This window comes from Bufo gargarizans, chromosome 5 (genome assembly GCF_014858855.1).
Source record: "Bufo gargarizans isolate SCDJY-AF-19 chromosome 5, ASM1485885v1, whole genome shotgun sequence".
Lineage (NCBI taxonomy): Eukaryota > Metazoa > Chordata > Amphibia > Anura > Bufonidae > Bufo > Bufo gargarizans.
The window spans coordinates 151,502,128-151,526,772 of NC_058084.1; the positions used below are offsets into that span (position 1 = coordinate 151,502,128).

At 44.9% G+C, this 24,645-nt stretch overlaps 1 pseudogene; it reads left to right on the top strand.

The window, feature by feature from the left end:
• The window catches only part of LOC122939351, an 88,489-nt pseudogene that overhangs the window by 62,453 nt on the left and 1,391 nt on the right, over nt 1-24,645 (top strand).

The window sequence follows — 24,645 nt, forward strand, 5'->3', positions numbered from 1 at the left end:
TCCTCTAGCTTAACTAAGGTCCCAGTTCCAGCTGAAGAAAAACAGACCCAAAGCATGATACTGCCACCACCATGCTTCACTGTGGGTATGGTGTTCTTTTGGTGATGTGCAGTGTTGTTTTTTGCGCCAAACATATCTTTTGGAATTATGGCCAAAAAGTTCAACACTGGTTTCATCAAACCGTACCTTTTCCCACACATTTTTGGGAGACTTCAGATGTGAATTTACAAAATGTAGCCTTGCTTGGATGTTTTCCTTCGTAAGAAAAGGCTTTTGTCTTGCCACTCTACCCCATAGCCCAGACATTTGAAGAATACGGGAGATTGTTGTCACATGTACCACACAGACAGTACTTGCCAGATATTCCTGCAGCTCCATTAATGTTGCTGTAGGCCTCTTGGTAGCCTCCCAGACCAGTTTTCTTCTCATCTTTTCATTAATTTTGGAGGGACATCCCATTGCTGTGGGATGCGACTAAGAAAATTTCAGGAAAGACCAACTAGAGCAGCTGAACTTTATTTGGGGTTAACCAGAGGCACTTTAAATGATGGCAGGTGTATGCTGACTCCTATTTAACATGATTTTGAATGTGATTGCTTAATTCTGAACACAGCTACATCCCCAGTTATAAGAGGGTGTGCATACTTATGCAACCACGTCATTTTAGTTTATTTTTTTTTCTTCCCTCCACCTATAACATTTCAGTTTGTTTTTCAATTGAGTGGTACAGTTTATAGGTCACATTAAAGGTGCAAAAAGTTTTGGGAGTGAACCCAAAAAAACATACAATACAGTTGAAAAAGGTGCATACAATGTATACAAAGTACAATACAGTCCTGATCAAAAGTTTAAGACCACTTGAAAAATGGCAAAAAATCATATTTAGCATGGCTGGATCTTAACCAGGTTCCAAGTAGAGCTTCAACATGCAACAAGAAGAAATGGGAGTGAGACAAAAAAAAATTTGAGCATTCAATTTAATGAAAACAACGAATAAACTGAAACAGCCTGTTTTTCAGCTGATCAAAAGTTTAGGACCACACCTCCAAAAAGAAACTAAACCCCCCAAAACAGAAATCCAACTTAAAAACATGAACTCAGTAATGAGTAGCTCCGCCGTTATTGTTGATCACTTCAAAAATTTGTTTCGGCATGCTTGATGCAAGCGTTTCCATGAGGTGAGTGTTAACTTTTCTCCAAATGGTGAAGACGGTCGCACAAAGGCCATCTACTGTCTGGAACTGTTCTTTACCAACCATCCATTTACCAAAACTTTCTTTACCATCCATCCCCAAAGGTTCTGAATTGGATTTATATCAGGAGAAAACGCATGATGGGCCAAAAGAGTGATGTTATTCTCCTGGAAGAAGTCCCTTGTCCTGCGGGCATTGTGTACTGTAGTGTTGTCCTGTTGAAAAACCCAGTCGTTACCACACAGACAAGGGCCCTCAGTCATGAGGAATGCTCTCTGCAACATCTGGACATAGCCAGCGGCCATTTGACGCCCTTGCACTTCCTGAAGCTCAATTGTTCCTCTAAAGGAAAAAGAACCCCAGAGCATTATGGCGCCCCCTCCACTGTGGCGCATAGAAAACATCTCAGGTGCGATCTGCTTGTCATGCCAGTAATGTTGGAAACCATCAGGACCATCAAGATAAAAAAAATTCTCATCAGAGAATAAAACTTTCTTCTACCTTTGAATGTCCCATGTTTGGTGCTCTCTTGCAAAGTCCAAACGAGCAGTTCTGTGGCGTTCAAGGAGACGAGGTCTTTGAAGACGTTTTTTGTTTTTCAAGCCCTTTAGTCTCAGATGCCGTCTGATGGTTATGGGGCTGCAGTCAGCACCAGTAAGGGCCTTAATTTGGGTCGAGGATCGTCCAGTGTCTTGACGGACAGCCAATTGGATCCTCCGGCTCAGTGCTGGGGAATTTTTTTGGGGTCTTCCAGTTGACATTTTTGTTCCATAACCCTCAGGATCATTTAAGAAATTCCAAATGACTGTCTTACTGCCTCCCACCTCAGCAGCGATGGCATGCTGTGAGAGACCCTGCTTATGCAGTTCAACAACCCGACAACGTTCAAAAAGGGAGAGTTTTTTTGCCTTTGCCATCACAACGTGTGACTACCTGACAGAAACTGACAATGAATCCACATCTTTGCACAGATTTGGCCTTTTAAAGGCATGTGGTCCTAAACTTTTGATCAGCTGAAAAACAGCCTGTTTCAGTTTATTCATTGTTTTCATTAAATTGAATAATCAAAAAATGTTTTGTCTTACTCCCATTTCTTCTTGTTGCATGTTTAAGCTCTACTTGGAACCTTGTTAAGATGCAGCCATGCTAAATATGATTTTTTGCCATTTTTCAAGTGGTCTTAAACTTTTGATCAGGACTGTATGTAATAAAGACATGGTCATGTATATCAATTGTGATACATGTTATATTATCCGTGTATCATCTCAGCGTTGTGTACATCAAACTGCGCCTGTTCAGAAAAGTGCCAATCAGGTGGCGATCAAGCAGCTGCGGGCGTCATTCGTCTGAGGCAATTGCCGGTGCATGCACGTTCTCCAGCCACCGCACCGATGACCACCTATAGGCGGCGTTATACTCGGTAATAGAGCTGGTCCTAAGTAGCAGTAGAGTTGACTCGCAGAGATAGGGCAGTTTTCCATTAATCAAAATGGCGCATGTGTGCCTGGATTACACTGGGCATGCTCGGAATATGTAACACACCTAAGATGGTGATCGGTGCGGAAGCTGGGGAACGTGCATGCACCGGCAATTGCCTCTGACACATGACACTCGCAGCTGCTTGAGCGCCACCTGATCACTGGCACTCTTCTGAGCAGGTGCAGTTTGATGTGCACAACGCTGAGATGATACATGGATCGTGTGCTTTACGGTACTGGTATGTCTGCGCTATCTTTCTTTGGCAACTCCCCCTGTATTTGCAAATTTTTTCACTTTGATTTTGTATCAGTTGTCACTAATTGTAATCCCTTGATTAATTGATGTTGTACACATGTATTGAAAAGTTGGATATGTATTTAGATCTCAGCATGTTGTTGGTCTGTGCACTTGGCTTGAGAAGGATCCCGGAAGGGGATTGAAACGTTGCCTATTTTTGTGTCACGTGTGAATAAAGACACTGCGTTTTTTTTACAAGAAGAGTGCTGCGTTGATTTTTCCTTGAATATATATATATATATATATATTATATGTAAAAAAGTTACACAAAAAATTATATGTATGTATATATATATATATATATATATACACATTGTGGGTATTCACTCTGGTAGACAGGATATCCGGACACAGTATAGGGGCACCAACCAATTCTTAAATCAAACAGTTCACTGTTTATTCGCACTCTTGGCAAGTTCATAAAACAAAAAGGCACATTCAACACAAAAAGTCACCTTTTGGTTTTGATAGGCAGTTCTTCCTCAAAGAGTCCATGAACAGACTTTAGTCAGCCTGTTTCCCCTCACACTGGTCTCAGACCTCCAAGCCCAGCAGAAGCCTCAGATCCCAATACAGAGATCCTTTCTGCTGAACCCAGCTGTCTTTTAAAGGCAGCTAGGTTTTCATATACACTCCCTGATCACCCCCTGTCATTGATCACCCCCCTGTCATTGATCACCCCCCTGTAATGCTCCATTCAGAAGTCCGTATTATTTTTACGGATCCACGGATACATGGATTGGATCCGCAAAACACATACGAACGTCTAAATGGAGCCTTACAGGGGGGTGATCAATGACAGGGGGGTGATCACCTCATATACACTCCCTGATCACCCCCTGTCATTGATCACCCCCCTGTAAGGCTCCATTCAGACGTCCGTATGATATTTACGGATCCACGGATACATGGATCGGATCCACTAAACACATACGGACGTCTGAATGGAGCCTTACAGGGGGGTGATCAATGACAGGGGGGTGATCACCCCATATAGACTCCCTGATCACCCCCCTGTCATTGATCACCCCCTGTCATTGATCACCCCCCTGTAAGGCTCCATTCAGACGTCCGTATGTGTTTTGCGGATCCGATCCATGTATCCGTGGATCCGTAAAAATCATACGGTCTGAATGGAGCCTTACAGGGGGGTGATCAATGACAGGGGGGTGATCAGGGAGTCTATATGGGTGATCACCCCCCTGTCATTGATCACCCCCCTGTAAGGCTCCATTCAGACATTTTTTTGGCCCAAGTTAGCGGAAATAGTTTTTTTTTTTTTTGTTTGTTTTTTTCTTACAAAGTCTCATATTCCACTAACTTGTGTCAAAAAATAAAATCTCACATGAACGCACCATACCCCTCACGGAATCCAAATGCGTAAATTTTTTTAGACATTTATATTCCAGACTTCTTCTCACGCCTTAGGGCCCCTAAAATGCCAGGGCAGTATAAATACCCCACATGTGACCCCATTTCGGAAAGAAAACACCCCAAGGTATTCCGTGAGGGGCATATTGAGTCCATGAAAGACTTCAATTTTTGTCCCAAGTTAGCGGAAAGGGAGACTTTGTGAGAAAATGCAAAAAAAATCAATTTCCGCTAACTTGTGCCCCAAAAAAAATAATTCTATGAACTCGCCATGCCCCTCATTAAATACCTTGGGGTGTCTTCTTTCCAAAATGGGGTCACATGTGGGGTATTTATACTGTCCTGGCATTTTAGGGGCCCGAAAGCGTGAGAAGAAGTCTGGGATCCAAATGTCTAAAAATGCCCTCCTAAAAGGAAATTGGGCCGCTTTGCGCATCTAGGCTGCAAAAAAGTGTCACACATGTGGTATCGCTGTACTCAGGAGAAGTTGGGGAATGTGTTTTGGGGTGTCATTTTACATATACCCATGCTGGGTGAGATAAATATCTTGGTCAAATGCCAACTTTGTATAAAAAAATGGGAAAAGTTGTCTTTTGCCAAGATATTTCTTTCACCCAGCATGGGTATATGTAAAATGACACCCCAAAATACATTCCCCAACTTCTCCTGAGTACGGCGATACCAGATGTGTGACACTTTTTTGCAGCCTAGGTGGGCAAAGGGGCACACATTCCAAAGAGCACCTTTAGGATTTTACAGGTCATTTTTTACACATTTTGATTTCAAACTACTTACCACACATCAGGGCCCCTAGAATGCCAGGGCAGTATAACTACCCCACAAGTGACCCCATTTTGGAAAGAAGACACCCCAAGGTATTCCGTGAGGGGCATGGCGAGTTCCTAGAATATTTTATTTTTTGTCACAAGTTAGTGGAATATAAGACTTTGTAAGAAAAAAATAAAAAATAAATCATCATTTTCCGCTAACTTGTGACAAAAATATAAAGTTCTATGAACTCACTATGCCCATAAGTGAATACCTTAGGGTGTCTACTTTCCGAAATGGGGTCATTTGTGGGGTGTTTGTACTTTCTGGGCATTGTAGAACCTCAGGAAACATGACAGGTGCTCAGAAAGTCAGAGCTGTTTCAAAAAGCGGAAATTCACATTTTTGTACCATAGTTTGTAAACGCTATAACTTTTACCCAAACCTTTTTTTTTTATCAAAGACATGTAGAACAATAAATTTAGCAAAAAATTTATATATGGATGTCATTTTTTTTGCAAAATTTTACAACTGAAAGTGAAAAATGTCATTTTTTTGCAAAAAAATCGTTAAATTTCGATTAATAACAAAAAAAAGTAAAAATGGCAGCAGCAATGAAATAATGAAATACCACCAAATGAAAGCTCTATTAGTGAGAAGAAAAGGAGGTAAAATTCATTTGGGTGGTAAGTTGCATGACCGAGCAATAAACGGTGAAAGTAGTGTAGTGCAGAAGTGTAAAAAGTGGCCTGGTCATTAAGGGGGTTTCAGCTAGGGGGGTTGAAGTGGTTAAAGTGGAAAAATCTTCTTCCGCTCGATCATTCCAGCAAACCATCACTGATTTTCGTCCCTTCAAGAGCTCTGTCAAAGGTGCGGCTAGAGTAGCAAAGTGGGGGACAAACCTCATGTAATAAAAGCCCACCTTTCCCAGGAATGACTTTACTTGCCTAGAGGTAACAAGTTAGGGTCAGTTCCATTATCGCCTCTATTTTGTTCAATTGGGGTTTGATGAGTCTGCGCCCAATTACATATCCTAGGTATTTAGTCTTCTCTAATCCTGTCCCACATTTTTTGGGGTTAGCGGTTAGTCCTGCCTTCCGAAGGGAGTCCACTATGGCCTGCACCTTGGGCAGGTGACTCTTCCATTCGGTACTATGAATGACAATATCATCCATAACAATGTCCATTTATCATTGAAACGTGGCGGGGGTGCTATGAAGGCCAAAGGGTAACACCCTTATACTGATACAGCCCCTCAGGGGTGATGAAGGGAGTTTTTTCTTGGCAGCCTCGGTTAAGGGCACTTGCCAGTACCCTTTGGTGAAGTCCAAGACAGAGAGATACCTTGCCTGTCTTAATTGCTCAATTAGTTCATCCACCCCGGGCATGGGATATACATCAAACTAAAAAATCTCATGCAATTTACGAAAATCATTACAGAACCGTAATGTCCCGTCTGGCTTGGGTATTAGAACTATTGGGCTGGCCCACTCACTTTTAGACTTTCGTCAATGACATCCAACCTCAGCATAGCTACACATTCTCCAAGATGGCTTTTTGCCGAGCCTTGGGCACCCGATATGGCTTTAACCGGACTTTTGCCTGGGGCTTGGTGACAATATCATGCTGGATTATGAAAGTGGGTCAAGGGAGTTCCGAAAACACATCCGTGTTCCAACTAACAAACTCCCTGGCTTTCTGAGCCTGTTTAGAGGAGACGCTGTCAGCAATTCTTATTTTGGCAAGCGCTTCCCCTGAAGCAGACAGAGGAGTCAAAACCTCTTCCCCTAGATAAACTGACCACGGTCTGTTCTTAGCGCCGGTCTCCCTATCCTTCCAAGGTTTCAGTGGATTACCATGGTAGAACTGCTCCAACTTTCGCCATCCTGGCTGGTGTACCTTGTAATTTACATCTCCAATTTTCTCTATTACCTCGTAGAGCCCCTGCCACCTAGCCAAGAACTTACTGTCCACTGTTGGTACCAGAACCAAGACCCAATCACCTGGGTTAAAGCTCTGGACTTGAGCCTGCCAGTTATAGATTCGACTCTGGGCTCGCTGAGCCGCGTCCATATGTTCTCGAACCAGAGGCAACACAGTCGTTATTGCATCGGGGTAATGTATTCAATAACACTTTTATACGGAGTGGGCTGTTGTTCCCATGCCTCCTTGGCTACGTCCAACAGCCCGCGAGGATGTCTTCCATATAGCAGTTCGAAGGGCGAGAACCCAGTACAGGCCTGGGGCACCTCTAGCACTGCGAACATAAGATAGGGCAGAAAGAGGTCCCAGTCCCTTCCATCTTTGGACTCCGCTCTTTTTAACATATTTTTTAAGGTTTGGTTAAACCTTTCTACCAGACAGTCCTTTTTGCGGACGGTAGACGGACGTTCGTAACTGTTTTATTTGCAGCAACTTGCACATTTACCTCATGACCTTGGACATGTCAAAACCTCTTAGGGTAGTCCAAAGCGGGAAGACATCTCCATTAACTCTTTAGCTATGAGTTTGGCCAATGTATGCAGCAGTGGCACCGCCTCCGGGTAGCGTTGTCAAGGATGACTAGAATTTGTTGGTGCCCTCTAGCGGACTTTGGTACTGGTCCTATGAGATCCATAGTGATTCTTTCATATGGGACCTCGATGATCGGGAGCGGTACTAAGGGACTACGGAAATGGAGCTGGGGGCTAGTTATCTTGCAGGTCGGGCAAGACATACAAAACTCTTCCACCTCTCTAAACACACTGAGCCAGTAAAGCCACTGTAGTATACGGTCCTGTGTTTTCTGCAATCCCAGATGACCCCCGAGAACATGTTGGTGCGCTAGATCTAGTACCAGTTTGCAATAAGCCTTGGGCACCACTAACTGTTCCACATTCTCCCCCCGTAGTTGGTTGACCCGATACAGCAAATCATGGAGAACCACAAAACTCGGCCCCCGGTTGTTGTAGTTCTCCATCCATCATTAACACATTCTCCCCGGCTCTGGATAATGTCGGGTCCCTGTGTTGTGCTGTACCGAAATTATAAGTGGAGACATTCAAGTCTGCCAATTCAGGGCCCGGCGGCAAGTCCTCCACCTCTCCAACCATCAAATTCAACAGGGTTGTTCCCCCCTCATCCACCAAACTGGCGGTCACCCCTATCGCTGGCCCTTCGGCCTCGGGTTCCCAGGGTTCTGGCCTCCCACTTGAGCAAGGTCAATCCCCTGGGGTTATCACTGACTCTCGGGGACCAGTAAGTCTCATAGCTGGCCACAGTTCCGGGAAGACTGGGAAGTCTCTTCCTATTATTAGTTCATAGTGTATATTTGTAGCTACGGCGGGGGGGGGGGGGGGGGTAGTCTTTTAAGTCACCATTTATGAACATTACCTCGACTTACCAGCCAGTAAACTCAGCGGGTCACACCACGGTAGCCTTTACCAGTGTCACCAGACTCCCCCAGTCCAGCAGAGCCACTGCTGGAGTGTCTCCCACTTCCACATGGCACAGGTGATTATTATCTAGAGACTCCCTGGTACCTGTTGCACAAAGCTACCTGGCATATAGCGACGTACGGTAGCCATAGGTAGTGTCCATGGGCTCAACCCTATGGGGACAGTCGGCCCCTACGTGATCAGGCTCATGACACCGCCAACAGATCACTGGAGTCAGGTCCGCAGTGGGTACATCCCGGGCTGGGGAGTAGATTGTTGGGGTTTAACTGCCCTCTTCCTGAAAGAGCCCCCCTTTAGTTTCCTGGTAGCATCAAATTGTTCAACCAGGTCCACCATCTCAAGGGCATTATCAGGAAATGCCTGGCCAATCCAATGCTGAAGAGGGTATGGCAACTCCCTCCAGAATATATCAGCTAAAATACGGTCCAGCTCCAGCATAGCAGTGGGACTCAGTACGTCCGGTTGTAGCCATTTTTGCAAAAGGTAGAATAAAGCATAATACTGGGGTCTCGCAGGTTTACCCGGGTTAAACTCCCACTGGTGCACCCTCTGGGCCCGGACCAACACATTCACCCCCAGCCTCACCAGGATCTCACCCTTGACTTTCTGGTAATCAGCCGCTTGCTCGTCTAGTAAGTCGAAATATGCTTGCTGGGACTCGAATGCCAGGAAGGGAGCGATGACCTTAGCCCACTGATCTCAGGGTAGATTCTCCCTCATGGCCACTTTCTCGAATATCGCCAAGTAGGTTTCGACATCATCCATGGGTGTCATCTTGGGGATCGCCGTACGAACCGCTTACCGGGCATCGTGAACGCTTGGGGATGCTCCTGCCATCTGTAGAACCATCACATCTTGCAACAGCAGCTGGTTTATTTCTTTCTGCTGCTTATTAGCCTCCCGCTGTTGCAAGTTAGCCTCCAAGAGGGTCTTCATTACGGCTTCCATTTTGCCGAGTAACACAGGTTGAAATTTAGCTTTTTTTATCCAGGACATACATCCGTGCCCAGAGAAAAAATAAATAAAGAATTTCGGCTTTTACACCAGCCTCACTGTGATTTCCGCATCCTCCACCAACGGTGGGGATTCGCTCTGGTAGACAGGTTAAGCGGACGCAGTATAGAGGCACCAACCAGTTCTTAAATCAAACAGTTCAGTGTTTATTCACACTCTTGGCAAGTTCATAAACAAAAAGTCGCATTCAACACAAAAAGTCACCTTTTGGTTTTGGTGTTAGTTTACACCCAGCTGGCAGTTCTGCCTCAAAGAATCCATGAACAGACTTTAGTTGGCCTGTTTCCCCTCACACTGGTTTCAGACCTCCAAGCCCAGCACAGATGCTTTCTGCTGAACTGAGCTGTCTTTTAAAGGCAGCTAGGTTTTGTCAAAACCTGGATCGGCACATAAGCACACACTGGGAGGAAAATACCTGCCTCCCTATACAACTCCCTTTACTGTGTCACAATACACACACACACACACACACACACACACAAGTTTCATTACAGTACGTTTGATTTACAATAAAATATTAAAGGGGTTGTCTCACTATAGCAAATGGCATTTATCATGTAAACAAAGTTAATACAAGGTACTTACTAATGTATTGTGATTATCCATATTACCTCCTTTGTTGGCTTCATTCATTTTTCCATCACATTATACACTTCTTGCTTCCAGGGGTTATGAGCACCCTGCAATTCAGCAGGGGTGGCCATGCATGTGCACTATAGGAAAAAGCACCAGGCTCTCTGGTGGCCGGGGTCATGGGAATGTGCATAGGCATGTGCAGAAGCTACTATCGACGCCACCTCATATCTGTGCAGCAGTGGTGGCCGTAAACCCTGGATACGAGCAGTGTGTAATGCAATGGAAAAATGAATCCAACCAGCAAAGGAGGCAATATGGTCAATCACAATACATTAGTAAGTGTCTTGTATTTACTTTCTCTATATGATAAATACCATTGCAAGTGAGAAAACTCTTTTAAAATCCTATACAACTTTAGTAAGTTCTGTCTGCATCTATGAGAAAAAAATTGAAATAATAATAATCAATGCCAATATTAAAGGGGTTGCGCAGTGACATAATATTGGTGACCTATCCTCAGGAAGCGAATGTGATGAACAGTTTTAATTACAGTACACCACTGCCACAAATCAGGAGGTGTGCAGGTAAACTTTAAGGAGTAAGCAGCACTCGCACAAGAGTTGCAGCCCCTTCAAACAGCTGACCAGCAAAGGTTTTGGGAGTTGGAGCCCCACTGATCTGATATTGATGACTTATCTTAGGGATAGATCATCAATATAATGCCAATATACTGTCACTGCACAGCCCTTTAAGGACTAAGCAAATCAGCGAAGCAAAAGGAACAATATTATGTCCCAAAAATTAGCTCTCAATTATACAAACTTTCCACGTACAGTATATTACTGATACACTGGCCCACACTTATTATTCATCTTGGCTAAAGGGAATATGTTATCAGAAAATGACCCTTTGTTTAAATTAAGATTTTATGTTAAATATATTTTAAAACAATTTTTAATGTACTTATTTTAAATTTTCACTATTAGGATACTTTCACACTTGCAGCAGAGGATTCCGGTAGGCAGTTCCATCGCCGGAACTGCCTGCCGGATCCGTCAAAACGTATGCTAATTGATGGCATTTGTCAGACGGATCAGGATCCTGATCCGTCTGACAAATGCATTGAAATGCCAGATCCATCTCTCCGGTGTCATCTGCAAAACTGGATCCGGCATTTATTTATTTTTAATTTTTTGCGGTCTGAGCATGCGCAGACTCCAAAAATGGATCCGTTTTGCTGGAACACTCGAGGCCGGATCCTGCATTAATGCATTTCAATGGGAAAAAATGCTGGATCCGTCATTCCAGCAAGTGTTTTGGAATTTTGGACGGAGATAAAACCGCAGCATGCTGCAGTATTATTTCCATCCTGAAAAGGCAAAAAGACAGAACTGAAGACATCCTGATGCATCCTGAACTGATTGCTCTCCATTTAGAACGCATGGGGATAAAACTGATCAGTTCTTTTCCGTATTGAGCCCCTAGGACGGAACTCAGTGCCGGAAAAGAATAGTGTGAAAATACCCTTAATGTCACTATCTATATAAAAAAAAATCCTAAAATCCTACAGTTTCCAACTGGGCACTAAGCCTAGTAATAAGCAACACTTTTTGGTCTGTACAGATCACTTTCCAGCAGTCGATTGCACTGGCTTCCGTCATTGAACCCCTCAGTTAAATACAAAAAAGTACATACTCACTTCATCCATTAGCTTGCAGAGAGGCCGTCATGGCCATCTTGATTTAATAAAACAAGCCAAATCTCGTGCTTCCTGACATGATGACGCCATCACGCTCAGGGGTGCACCACCAATGAGGCCAGGTGAGGCGATCGTCTCAGGCAGCAGCAGGTATGTGCAAGAGGGGGGCAGCGGAAGGGCCATGGGCAATGAGTGCTTTCACTGTGACAAAGGGGTTTGGTTTAGAAATTGGAGAGGAGGTTTTAGTTTTCACCTCAGTCAGCAGAAAGGCTAGGTGCACCCCTGATCATGCTGGCTGGGCTTGAGGAATTTTGCCTTCGCAATAAATTTAATTTTTCCTGAAATTTGAATCGAAGTCCACTTCAATTTGCTTAACTCCATTCTTAAACGTGCACAATGTTTAAAAGCAATTGTGTTTTGAAGTGGCCAATATTCAAGTGTGAACTGTGTGGTGATCTGACCTATATATTATGCAGGAATATTTTATTAGATATATTTCAAGTTCAGATGAGCAGATAAGGAATTAAGAATGAATTAATGTCAAAGGAGTTCTCCAATAGGGAATATTTTTTAGGAAACAGCTCAAAGTTAGAAAAATAAAAGAATACCTTACCAATCACCCGCCAGTCCCATTCCAACATTTATTGGGTCCCCGCTGATCTTTGTTTTCTTCTACAATCTAATTGCTCCCACGCGTTATCCACCACAGTCTGACTTAGGCCTCTTTCACACAGGTGTTGCAGGTGATGTGCGGGAAAAAATGCGGGTGCGTTGCGGAAAATGCAAGATTTTTCCCCGCGAGTGCAAAGCGTTTTAATGCGTTGTGCACGTGCGTGAGAAAAATCGGCATGTTTGATACCCAGACCCGAACCCAGACTTCTTCACAGATGGTGATGGACCATGTGATGAGTGCAGTGACATCACCAAAGGTCCTTTTCTCCCAGGTCCTTAAAGAAGAAGAAAGAAGAGAAGCCGGGCTGCGCGCACAAGTGGATGGGGTGAGTTTATTTATATATTTTTTTATTTTTGAACCTCGCCATCCCTAATTTACTTAGCATTCTGTATTAGGAATGCTATTATTTTTCCTTATAACCATAGTATAAGGGAAAATAATAAAGATTGGGTCCCCAACCCGATCGTCACCTAGCAACCATGCGTGAAAATTGCACCGCATCCGCACTTGCTTGCGGATGCTTGCGATTTTCATGCAGCCCCATTCACTTCTATGGAGCCTGCGTTGTGTGAAAAACTCACAATATAGAGCATGCTGCGATTTTCGTGCAACGCACAAGTGATGCGTGAAAATCACCGCTCATGTGCACAGCCCCATAGAAATGAATGGGTCCGGATTCGGTTCACCTTACACATTGCACCCGTGCGGAAAACTCGCTCTTGTGAAAGAGGCCTTAGAGTCTCACTTTAATTCAGTATTCACAGTCTTTATTTACAGGTCAGCCATATATTATTCTTCATATATATTTGTAGGTAAGAAATAGATACTACTCACTCTTATGAAGTACAATCGGCACTTTCAATCCTTTATTTCAAAATTAAAAATGATTCATGGCTCGCAGGCCTGTGTCTTTGAGAATGCCAAGTTGTATCCTTGCACGATGGAATAGGATACAGCTTGGCGTTCTCAAAGACACAGGCCTGCGAGCCATGAATCGTTTTTAATTTTGAAATAAAGGATTGAAAGTGCCGATCGTATTTCATAAGAGTGAGTAGTATCTATTTATCACCTACAAATATATATGAAGAATAATATGCTGCTAAATTGTATATATAAAAACTTTGGGCCAGATTTATCATTTGCTCAAGTCAGAATAATGGAGTGAAAAATTTGCAAATTTTTGCGCAATCGCTTAAACTGCGCAAAAATTTGCAACTTTTATTGGCTCTGCACTATGCTCGCCAGTTTTATGAAAGTTGGCATGTTTTCTTATGTAAATGAATCTCTAGACAGCGTAATGATAAATCTGGCCCTTTTTTATCTTGTCCCATCTCGATAAGAAATGCCAGAGGATGCCTGCTCAGTCCATTATTGGCTGAGAGGGGTCATCGCTGCAACCAGTGACTGGATGAGTAGGCACAGCCTGACATTTCTTGTGTTTGGAGACAAGACCAGTAGGTGGGTGATCAGTGAGGTATTACTGTACTCCCTTTATTTTATTCCAAGATAGATAAATAGATACATTTTGTGAAGATTTGCCAATGAATAGTACGGTGATCAGTGGTCCATATAATACAGTCCATATAAAATCGGATCACTACCAGATGAGATCAATGTAAGTGAACTTTATTCACCCAGCACAAATTTTTTCTGAAGATGGCAGTAATGCAGTGAGTGATAAAAAAATGCTAATCTTTATTCAGACTAAATAAATATTAGATAGATAGATAGATAGATATTTAGAAATTCAGCCCCAGCCTACTCAACCTCTGCTCTGAATTGAAAAGTAGTGTGAATATGAACAGCTCAGAGAATCAGAATACAACACAACTAGAATTGTGGTCAAGGTTGATTCTACTTTACTGAAGCCAAGGTGGGGTTTATATACACTTGCAACAAAGAAAAGTAGTGTGCATAAAGAGAGGGTCAGGTGAAAAGGGCACTGGCCACGCAAACTCAGTATAGAAGCTCATCCTCAAGCAAGTTGTCTTATTACCTTTATCTAAGTTAGGGAAAGGCATAAGGCCTTGGTATACTGAGATAAACATATTCCAATGGAAGTACATGTGTAGGTGAGCTTTCTTCAGAAAGAGAAAAGATGGAGTTTATAAGGAGTTCTCTCACAAATCCCCCCTTTTGTGAGTAATTGAAGGACCTGCAGAGGAGGTAGGCTGCCATGTGCTGGCCACATGTTCAGGACTTATCAAGTCATTTTATCTGATTCCCTCCTGAGAGTCCCTCAATTACAATATATCATAACTACACCATCTTGGATCTTTCCAGTGAGGAGTCTGGTTTGTAATACCTTATCTTGCTAGTTTATTTTATTTTATTTTTTGCAAATCTTAGATATTCCTCAACATAATAGTATACAAGGAATATATGAAAGAATTATAAGCATAGCAAGGTATTAGAGATGAGTGAATCGAAGTTGACAAAGTGGAATTTGTTCCAAAATTCGGGAAAAATTTGATTCACACCGAATCCAAATTTCCTCATACTTCGTAGTCAAGAATCACATTTTTCCTAAAATGGCTGCTGCACGTGTTAGGACATGGAGCAAAGAACTCTTGGAATGTGGGATCATCCATAATGCATGCATGCAGCCAATCAGCAGCCATTCATCCCTGTGATGTCACAGCCCTACAAATAGCCTTAACCATCTTGGATTCAGCCATTTTCCAGTATATTTAATGCAGGGAGAGAAGTCAGCAGTCGCTAGGGACAGTGGTGGAAAATACTTTAAAACTTTTATTTTGCTGTATAGAAGTTCAGGGAAAGGATAGAGAGGAATCATTGCACAGTACTGAAGCAGGGTTCAGAAGGGGAGGTTACAGCCTGGGTAATAGGAACAATCCTATTACACCTTGCTGCACTGACTGGGGATCCAAATTGCCATTATACAGCTCTGCAATGCCAGCAAACTGTTCTTGTTATTGGGGTGCAAGTGCTGTTTGATACAGCCATTAACAGGGTTTATTACAAGGAAATATTTCTACGACTTATTTGCCCTTGTGCAGTGCAGTTATATGTTCTAAAGCATTTTTTGGCTTGTATTAGTGGGGGGAAAAGTGCTTATTAGACGTTGTGTGGTGAAGTGAGAAAATTATAGCTCTTTTTGGCATGTATTAGTGGCAAACAATATATATATACTATTTGCCCATCGGCAGTGCAGTTACAGTATACTGTATATGTTCTAAAGCCCTTTTTGGAGTGTATTACTGGCAAAAATATATATATATTATTTGCCGTTCAGCGGTGCAGTTATATGTTCTAAAGCCCTTTTTGGTGTGTATAAGTGGCAAAAAATATATATTATTTGACGTTCAATAGTGCAGTTATATGTTCTAAAAGCCTTTTGTGGCGTGTATAAGTGGAAAAAAATAAGGGCCTATTTGCCATTCAGCGATTCAGTTATATGTTCTAAAGCCCTTTTTGACATACATTAGTGGCAAAAAAATAGAAATTATTTGCCGTTCTGCTCTGCAGTTATATGTTCTAAAGCACTTTTTTTTGTGTGTATTAGTGGCAGGGGAAAGGGATTATAAGCCATTGTGTGGTGAAGTGAGAAAATTGCTGACTTTTATGGGCTGTTTTAATTTCCTTTTTATTTATTTATTTGATCTAACAATATGTCAGACAGAAAAGTACTGGGTCCTGCACAGGGGAGTAGCAGAGGCCTAAATGTTTCTGGCGAGGGCACCAGAGTAAGGGGGCATGGCAGTAGGAGTCACAGTTACAGGCCTGAGCTCCAGGTGTCATCTAGCGGCCGTGTCTTGACCAGCAACCCAGTGGTTCTTGAATGGTTGACTTGGTCATGCACTTCGACCCAAGTGACATCAGACACCCCCAGCTAAGAGTTGGTGGGTTCATCAGACACAACCCATAGTTGGCTGGCCTGGAAGCAGGCTCTGTGCCCTCACCTGTCCTCAACCTGCCTCTGTCATTTCCTGTTCCCTCAGTCAGACAAGTATTATATGCTTTGGGCTAAGCTACACTATACAGCGAGAACAGTCAGCAGCTATTGGCCAGCCAAGATGTGGAGGAAACATCTGCCGCTTCCTCTGCTAGGCGGGCAAGTAGTGATGAGGAGAGTGGTGTGGGAGCTGGTTTTGTGATTGGTCCCAGAGACCGTTGAGGAGGACATCAGTGACGTGCAGACAGTACTCGATGATGATTATGTAGCTGATTGCACTTGGGAGCTGGGTGAATTAGGGGCTTCATCATCATCTGGAGAAAAGGGTGGCAGCTTGCCACGGGGTAGACCACCCGCTTCTCAGGACCCTACCTGCCCGGGAAGTAGTGGTGCAGGGGTTCAAGGAAGCAGCAGCGGTAGCAGTCAGTGTGGGGTGTTGGGGGTAAAATCACATACTTGGCGTGGTGGCAGTTTTTTGTTAAGCCACCGGAGGACGTGAACATGACAATTTGTAGAATCTGTGGGCAGAAGGTGCAGCGTGGCCAGGGTGCCAATTTTGGCACCACGGCCCTGCTTCAACATATGCAGCATCACCATAAAGTGGCCTGGGAGAACCGTGGCTCCGATGTGGTGATCCAGCCTGCCGCAGCAACCACTGCATCAGCCAGTGGCATGCACCCGATTTTAGGCAGTCAAGGCTCCACCACCTCAGCCAAAGAGAGCGGTCTGTCCTTCCCATCATCTGCTGGTCCTGATGCTCCTGCTCCTCCTACTCCTCGACAGTTGTTCTGTCACCAATCGATCACCGAAGCGATTGCCAAGAGACAACAGTATGTGTGCACTCATCCAATGACGCAGAAGCTGAATGTGCTCCTGGCCAAGTTGCTGGTGCTGCAGTCCCTCACTATCCAACTGGTGGACTCTACACCTTTCAAAGAACTGAATACTTGTGCCAAGCCGAGGTGGAGAGTCCCAACCTATCATTTCTTTGCCAAAAAGGCAGTACCAGTCCTGCACACGTATGTAGAACAGAAGGTGGGACAGTCCTTGAGCCTGTCGGTGTCTGCCAAAGTGCACAGCAGCGCCACTATGTGGAGATATAACAATTGTCAGGTACAATACATGTTCTTTATGGCCCACTGGGTGAATGTGTTTCCTGCACAGCCACACCAGTAACTTGGCCAGGTGACGTCGCTTCTGCCTTCACGTTCTCACACCTTTGGTCCTGTGACAATGTCCACCTCTGCCTCCTCATCCTCCACCGTGTCCTCAGCCTCCACTTCAGGGACAATTCACAGTGCCCCTCCAGCATACCACATGTGCAGGGCATGGCGGTGTCACAATGTTCTGCACCTCGTTTGCCTGGGCGAACGGAGTCAAACAGGGGAGGAACTGCTGGTGACCATGGTGACCGACAACGGAAACAACATGGTGTCGGCATCAAGGAGGGCTGAGCCATGCACCCTGTATGGCACAAGTGTTCAATGGGGTTGTCAAGTGTTTCCTGAAGTCTTCCACCCGTCTGCAAGATATCCTAAAAATGGCCAGGAAACTTTGCATGTACTTCATCCACTTGTACACCACAGAGCACAGTATCCTTGAGCTGAAGCGGCAGAATGGCATCCCCCAACATACTGTAGGCTGACATACGATGTTTCCACCCATTGGAATTCCACCCTCCATATGTTGGACAAACTATATGAACAGAAAAAGGCCATAAATGACTTCTTGATCATCCAAGCGGACAGGAATACTTCCCTGTGTAACTTCGATGTCAGCTCCATTGAGGAGGCCATGTTATTTGTCAGTCGCCAGGACTCTGAGATGAACAACGTCATTCCACTGCTTCATGTCCTGGAACAGATGCTGGTAAATCTGGCTGGTCAGGGGACTGGAGCCTAGCTCTCATGGCCACGAGTCCTGTGGGGGCTGATCTGAAGGAGAAGGAGGATGAGGACATTGGAGCACATTGGAGAAATGGGTGATTTTTCTACACAGGGGACAGGGGAGGAGAATCAGGAGCAGCCAAAGGAGCTACAGAGGACCCAGACACCCTGTGGCAGTATGCAGTAGAAATGAAGGCAGGGAGTCCTTCAGAGTCACTTGCACAAATGGCCCAAAGCATGCTCACTTGCTTGCGTAGGGATGACTTCTGGCTCTCCACCTAGTTGGACCCTCACTATCGGTCCAAAATGGGGGCCTTTTTTGCACCCACAGAGAGGGAGGACAAACTGAACTACTATAGAGACATCCTATGTAGTCAGTTGGCCGCTGCCTATCTGTGCCATCATCTATCCTCTCGCAGGTCTGACCAGGGGGCCCTCTGCACTCACATTCCTCTGCCATGTCTGCTGTGGCAGGATGGGGAGGTAGGAGCAGTTCCAGCTCCATCAGCAACCTGATGCTGCTGCTACCACCTCCACACTGTCATTGTGCCATCTTGTGCCCTCCTCCTGATGCTGTTGCCGCCACCTTCACACTCTGTTACTTTGCCACTCTGTGGCCTCCTGATGATGCTGCTGCAACCTCCACACTCTGTCATTGTGCCACCCTGTTGCCTCCTCCTGTTGCTGCTTCTGCCGCCACCTCCACACTCTGTCACTGTGCTTCTCTGTGGCCTCCTGATGCTACTGCCACCTCCACACTGTCATTGTACCACCCTATGGCCCCCTCCTGATTCTGCTGCTGCCACCACCTCCACATTCCATCATTGTGCCACTCTGTGGCATCCTGATGCTGCTTCTGACAACTCCACACTGTCATTGTGCCACTCTGTGGCCTCCTCTAGATTTTTCTGCTGCTGCCACCTCCACACTCTATTGTGCCACTCTGTAGCCTCCTGATGCTGCTGCCACCTATACACTGTCAATGTGCCACACTATGGCCTCCTCCTGACGCTGCTGCCACCTCCAGACTCTGTTATTGGGCAACTCTGTGGTCTCCTCATGCTGCTTCCACCTCACCACTATGTCATAGGGCCACTCTGTGGACATCTCATGCTGTTCCCACCCTCCCCACTTCATTACTGGGCCCTATTTTGCCTTTTGGCCTGGCTGACATTATCTTATTTTGACCCTTCTTCTGATCTGTCAGAAGGAAGGAAAAATGAGACACACATCAGATCCTGTCTATGTAACAGCTATAAAGCCTGCATGACATGGTCCCTTTTTACTATCAGAATTTGCCTATGATTTGGTAGCCAAAAGCAGGAGTGGGTACAAAACACAGAAATATTCAGTTCATGTGTCATCTTTGTTTTGGATCCACTCCTGTTTTTTTGGGCTTTTGCAATACTAATGGATTACTGACCAAATGCTGACCACAGACAGGATCCTTTTTTTGTGGGTTATTGTTCTGATGGATCAGAGGAAGGGCAAAATAATCAGTGACGTCAACACAAACTTACTGCTCCACTCTGTTGGGGGGCTCTACTTGTATAAGCGTTTAATAGAACAGCTTCTATGCTCATTCTTCTAGGGCACCTCTCTGCCTGCTGCAGCATTGATTGGCTCATCCAGGCTGCTTATCAGCCATGGAGACAATCACTGAAAGCCCCCACCTTCCCCTCAGGGTCATGTGAGACCGCTTCTTTTTCCTCTCTAGTTATTTTTCCCACTGACTAATAGTGCTACTCGGCATTTTATGGGATTAGTCCAAAATAAAAACCCGGAAAGATTCATGTTCATCTGCCATCTGAAAAATAGCAAAGTTTGAACTAAACTCTACATCCTGAATTGATCATCCTTACGGGACATACTCATAACTACCTAACTTAGGTAACAATATGTAGTCCACCTTCAATCTCTGGAACAGGCAAGCTTGTCTCGTGGTGCTCTTCCTGGGTAGACTTACCAGTGTTATGCATTGCACATGTAAGGCATCCCTATACAAATTTTGCAGCCACATTCTGAAACCCCGGAGCAAACCAGTTCTGTAAAACCTTGGCACACATTGCTCCCTTGAAGTTATGGATGACTGAATGGGATAGGGCAGCCATCATGGGAAACAAACAATGGGGAAGGGACACCTTAGTGTGCACATGCCATGACTGCCCTTCTCCTTGTATGACAATTCCACCCATACCTATTTCTTGTCACAGCCACACGGAGGGGTGTCATCTAATGTTGGTAACCAAAATTTCATGTAAAAGAGCAGATAAAGGCATATGTAAAAGTATATATATTCATATGATAGAAATGTAGAAAATGTAAAAAATTTATATGAATAAGTGCCCATCTAATAAAATAATAACGATAATACTATCTACGATAAAACCAATGGTATAAATTGTAAAAACTGCAATTGTGAATAAATAACTCACTTCACCAGGGAGGTGGTCTCTGGGATAAAGCTCAGTGATTGCTGCAGTGATTGCCCTAAGCTCCACCTGAAGGAGTGGTTTCTGTATCATTGTTTCATTGCCCCACCATGTTGGACTATGTCAAACCCGGTTACGAATCTTACATTGCCCCATGATTTTGAGACATCTACAGAATACTTAGCAGAAGGGTTAGTGAGTGGTACACCAGTAAAATTTACCAACCCATTTGTTTTCATGTCCATCCATATTTGACAATTATATCCGTGTGTCATGTCAATTGGCATTCCTCACTTGCTAATTGAAGAATTAGGGTCTGCATTTCACCTTGTTCCCCACTCTCTCCTTGCCTTCCCCCTTTTCTGAATCCACCAGCAGCAAGGTGGCTGGATTCAGAACATTGCAACATTCAATAACTAGATTGGGGATGTGAGAAGTGAAACCTCATATTTGGTGTGTCTAGCCATTGTTTGGTTTGTGCTTGCTCTAAAATTTTAGACACCACATGGGACACTTGCAGCACCAGAGGGTTGCCAATAACTATATGTTCAGTCTTTTTAACAAGTTCAGCTGCAGCCAACTGCTCATATGCAAAATAAAAATCTGATGATTACAGGATCCACAACTACTGACTAACACCCCACAGTCCAACAGTCTCTGCCTGCCTCCATAGTCTTGGGTGAGGACTCTACTAGCTTGCCCTGCTTGCACATGGCAAAATAAAACAAAAGTTCTGGTATAGTCAGGGATGCCAAGTACGAAGGTATGTTTCAGGTTATTAAAAGGCATTTATTGCCTCTGGAATAGTGATAAAGTGGTCTGACTTGAGACATGCAAATAATGGGGCCATTGTACTGGAAGCATTATGGACCCAGAGGAGACAATACTGCATGAGGCCTAAAAAAGCACATAGTGACTTTGAAGATTTTAGTAGTGGGACTTTGGCTCAACATGACACTGCTCCACTGTGGCACAACATAACAACAGATCAATCACGTACTATATTAAAACTGTAGTGGGTTCACATTGTTCGCAATAGTCTAGCCCCTCCACACTACCTCCCCTACCAGTGGTGTAACTATAGTGTTATGGGCCACAGTGCAAACAGTTTTACAAAGAACCGGCAGATTTTCTTACTAAGGGCTCTTTCCGTGCGGGTAATCCGCTGCGTGACTGAGTGCCAAGCCCCATTCTGGACAGCAGAGACACGGAGCATTAACATGATTGACTGTGATCTTTTTACTACAAAATCACGGTGACAACTTTATGTCTCTATGATTTTGTAGTAAAGAGATCACAGAGAGGTACAGAGCATTGCCAATCATGTTAATGCTCCGTGTCTCTGCTGTCCGGAACAGGGCTTGGCTGTCTTTCACGCAGTGGATTACCCGCACGGGATCCGCTTGTGTTAATGAGCCCTAAGCCCAATGCATGGCTGCACTCACCCAGTCCTAATAAAATCTGGTCCTACCTCATCCAGGGTGTCGCTGGCGTCCGCGTGATGTCCGCTGGATCCAGAACAAGGTCCCTGTGGTGAGAAAAAAAGAATAATCACATAAGGAAGGGATGGTGACTGCCCCTGTGAAATCACCAGCAGGGGGCGCTGTTCTGGCCTGTAAGACTGAGCCATGCCCATGTATAGCAGGGTAATCTAGGACATTTCCCCTAAGTGCAACCACACAGTACTAATACCCACCTTGTGACCCCTCACAGTAGTTATGCCCTCCTTTGTTCCTGTCACAGTAATTATTCCCAGATATGTGCCCCCTCATAGTAGTTATGCCAAATATGTGTCCCCTTACAGTAGTTATGCCCAGATATGTGCCCCCTCAAAGTGGTATGCCAGATTATGTGTCCCCTCACAGTAGTAATGCCAGATTATGTGCCCCCTCACAGTAGTAATGCCATACTATGTGCCCCTCACCTAGTAATGCCAGATGATATGCCCCTCACAGTAGTAATGCCAGATTATGTGCCCCTCACAGTAGTAATGCTCAGATATGTGCCCCCTCAGAGTGGTTATGCCAGATTATGTGCTCCCTCACAGTAGTAATTCCAGATTATGTGCCCCTTCACAGTATTTATGCCCGGTTATGTGCCCCCTCAAAGTAAATATGCCCAGATATGTGTCCCCTCAGAGTGGCTATGCCAGATTATGTGCCCCTCACATTAGATATGCCCACATATGTGCCCCTCACTTCAGATATGCCCACATATGTGCCCCTCACATCAGATATGCCCACACATGTGCCCCTCACATTAGATATGCCCACATATGTGCCCCTCACATTAGATATGCCCACATATGTGCCCCTCACATTGGTTATGCCAGATTACATGCCCCGTCACAGTAGTTATGCCTTTATATGTGCCCTCTCATAGTTATGCCTTTATATGTACCCCCCTCACAGTAGTTATGCCACATTAGGTTCCCCCTCAAATTAGTTATGGCAGATTAGGTGCCCCCCTCAAATTAGTTATGGCAGATTAGGTTCCCCTCAGTAGAGATGCCAACTTTCGTGCCCCCTCACTCTAGTTGTTCCCATCAAACCCCCCCTCTGCCCCTCTGCCCCCTGCCCCCCTGACCCCCGTCTGCTGCGTTAGAAAAAAAAATACACATACTTACCTTCTTCCCTGATGAGAGGAGGTAGATTGCCGGGCTTTCAGGTCTCCTCCCACAGCCAGCAGTGCGATCTGGGGCCAGCAGGGGGAGCTCCTGAGCTTTGAAGACCAGTGAAGCAGGGAGCAGAGAGGTTTCCCTGCTTCACTATAGAAACGCTCCCCCCCCCTTTACTGTTTGATCCAAAGAACTTGTTGTTGCCTCTATACTGCGTCTGCTAATCCTGTCTACCAGAGCGAGTCCCCATAATATCTAGATATCTACCCACTCATAGCTCCTCACTTTTACTTTACATAACTAGCCTTGCGCCCATTCACTTCACCTTAGTTTTTCTCTGCTCCATTCCCGCCTCCCCTTCTCCTCCTCATCTCCACACACTGCTGCCTCTCAACATCAGACTCCACTTAGCGTGATATCAGCATTCACTTCATCCCTGCCTCCTCTCCTCCTTCTCCCTTCCCCTTTCATTTCCACACACTGTTGCCTCCCAACACCAGACTTTGCCCACCGTGATGACATAATTCGAGTCATCATGCAAATCCCCTCCTTCTCCTCCCACCAGACTCCAGCCAGCACGATGACAATAGTTACATCACCACGCGCATTCTCGCGAGATCTCATGCTTGTCGTGATTATGTCATGGTCACATGACATACAGCAGCAGCGCTTGGTATATGTAGCCTCCATTTTGTAGCTCCCAAGGGGCTGTACTAATCTTCTTGGTGCCCATCCACGCCCCCCTGTGAAGGAGCCCAGCTCCGCCTGCGTCCTCCAAATCTCCTCCTTTCTTCACAGTTAGATTGTCGTAATCTTGCGATGCGCGAGCTCGCACATGCTCAGTCCCTTCCCTGAGGCTGATGCCCGCACAGGGAAAGAAACACTATACCGTCACTTCGCATGCGTGAGCTCGCGCATCGCAAGATTACGGCAATCTAACTGTGAAGAAAGGAGGAGATTCGAAGGACGCAGGCAGTGCTTGGCTCCTTCGCAGGGGGCGTAGCTGGGCCCAAAAAAGGTTAGTACAGCCCCTTGGGCACCTTACAAGGCTCATTTACATAGCTCTAAAATCATTTTTTAAACATAATAAAAGGACACCGCTTTATGGGACAGGTATATTGCGCACATGCTAGCGGTAATCTAGCCGTGCATGACCACAGCTCTATAAGCTAAAACGAGGTGACAGAATCCCTTTAAGGAAGGAAGGCATGCTGGTTGTACATGCTGGTTACAGTGCATTTCTCTCTGAAATTCTGAGGAAAATGGGTTGTTCCAGACATTGTTCAG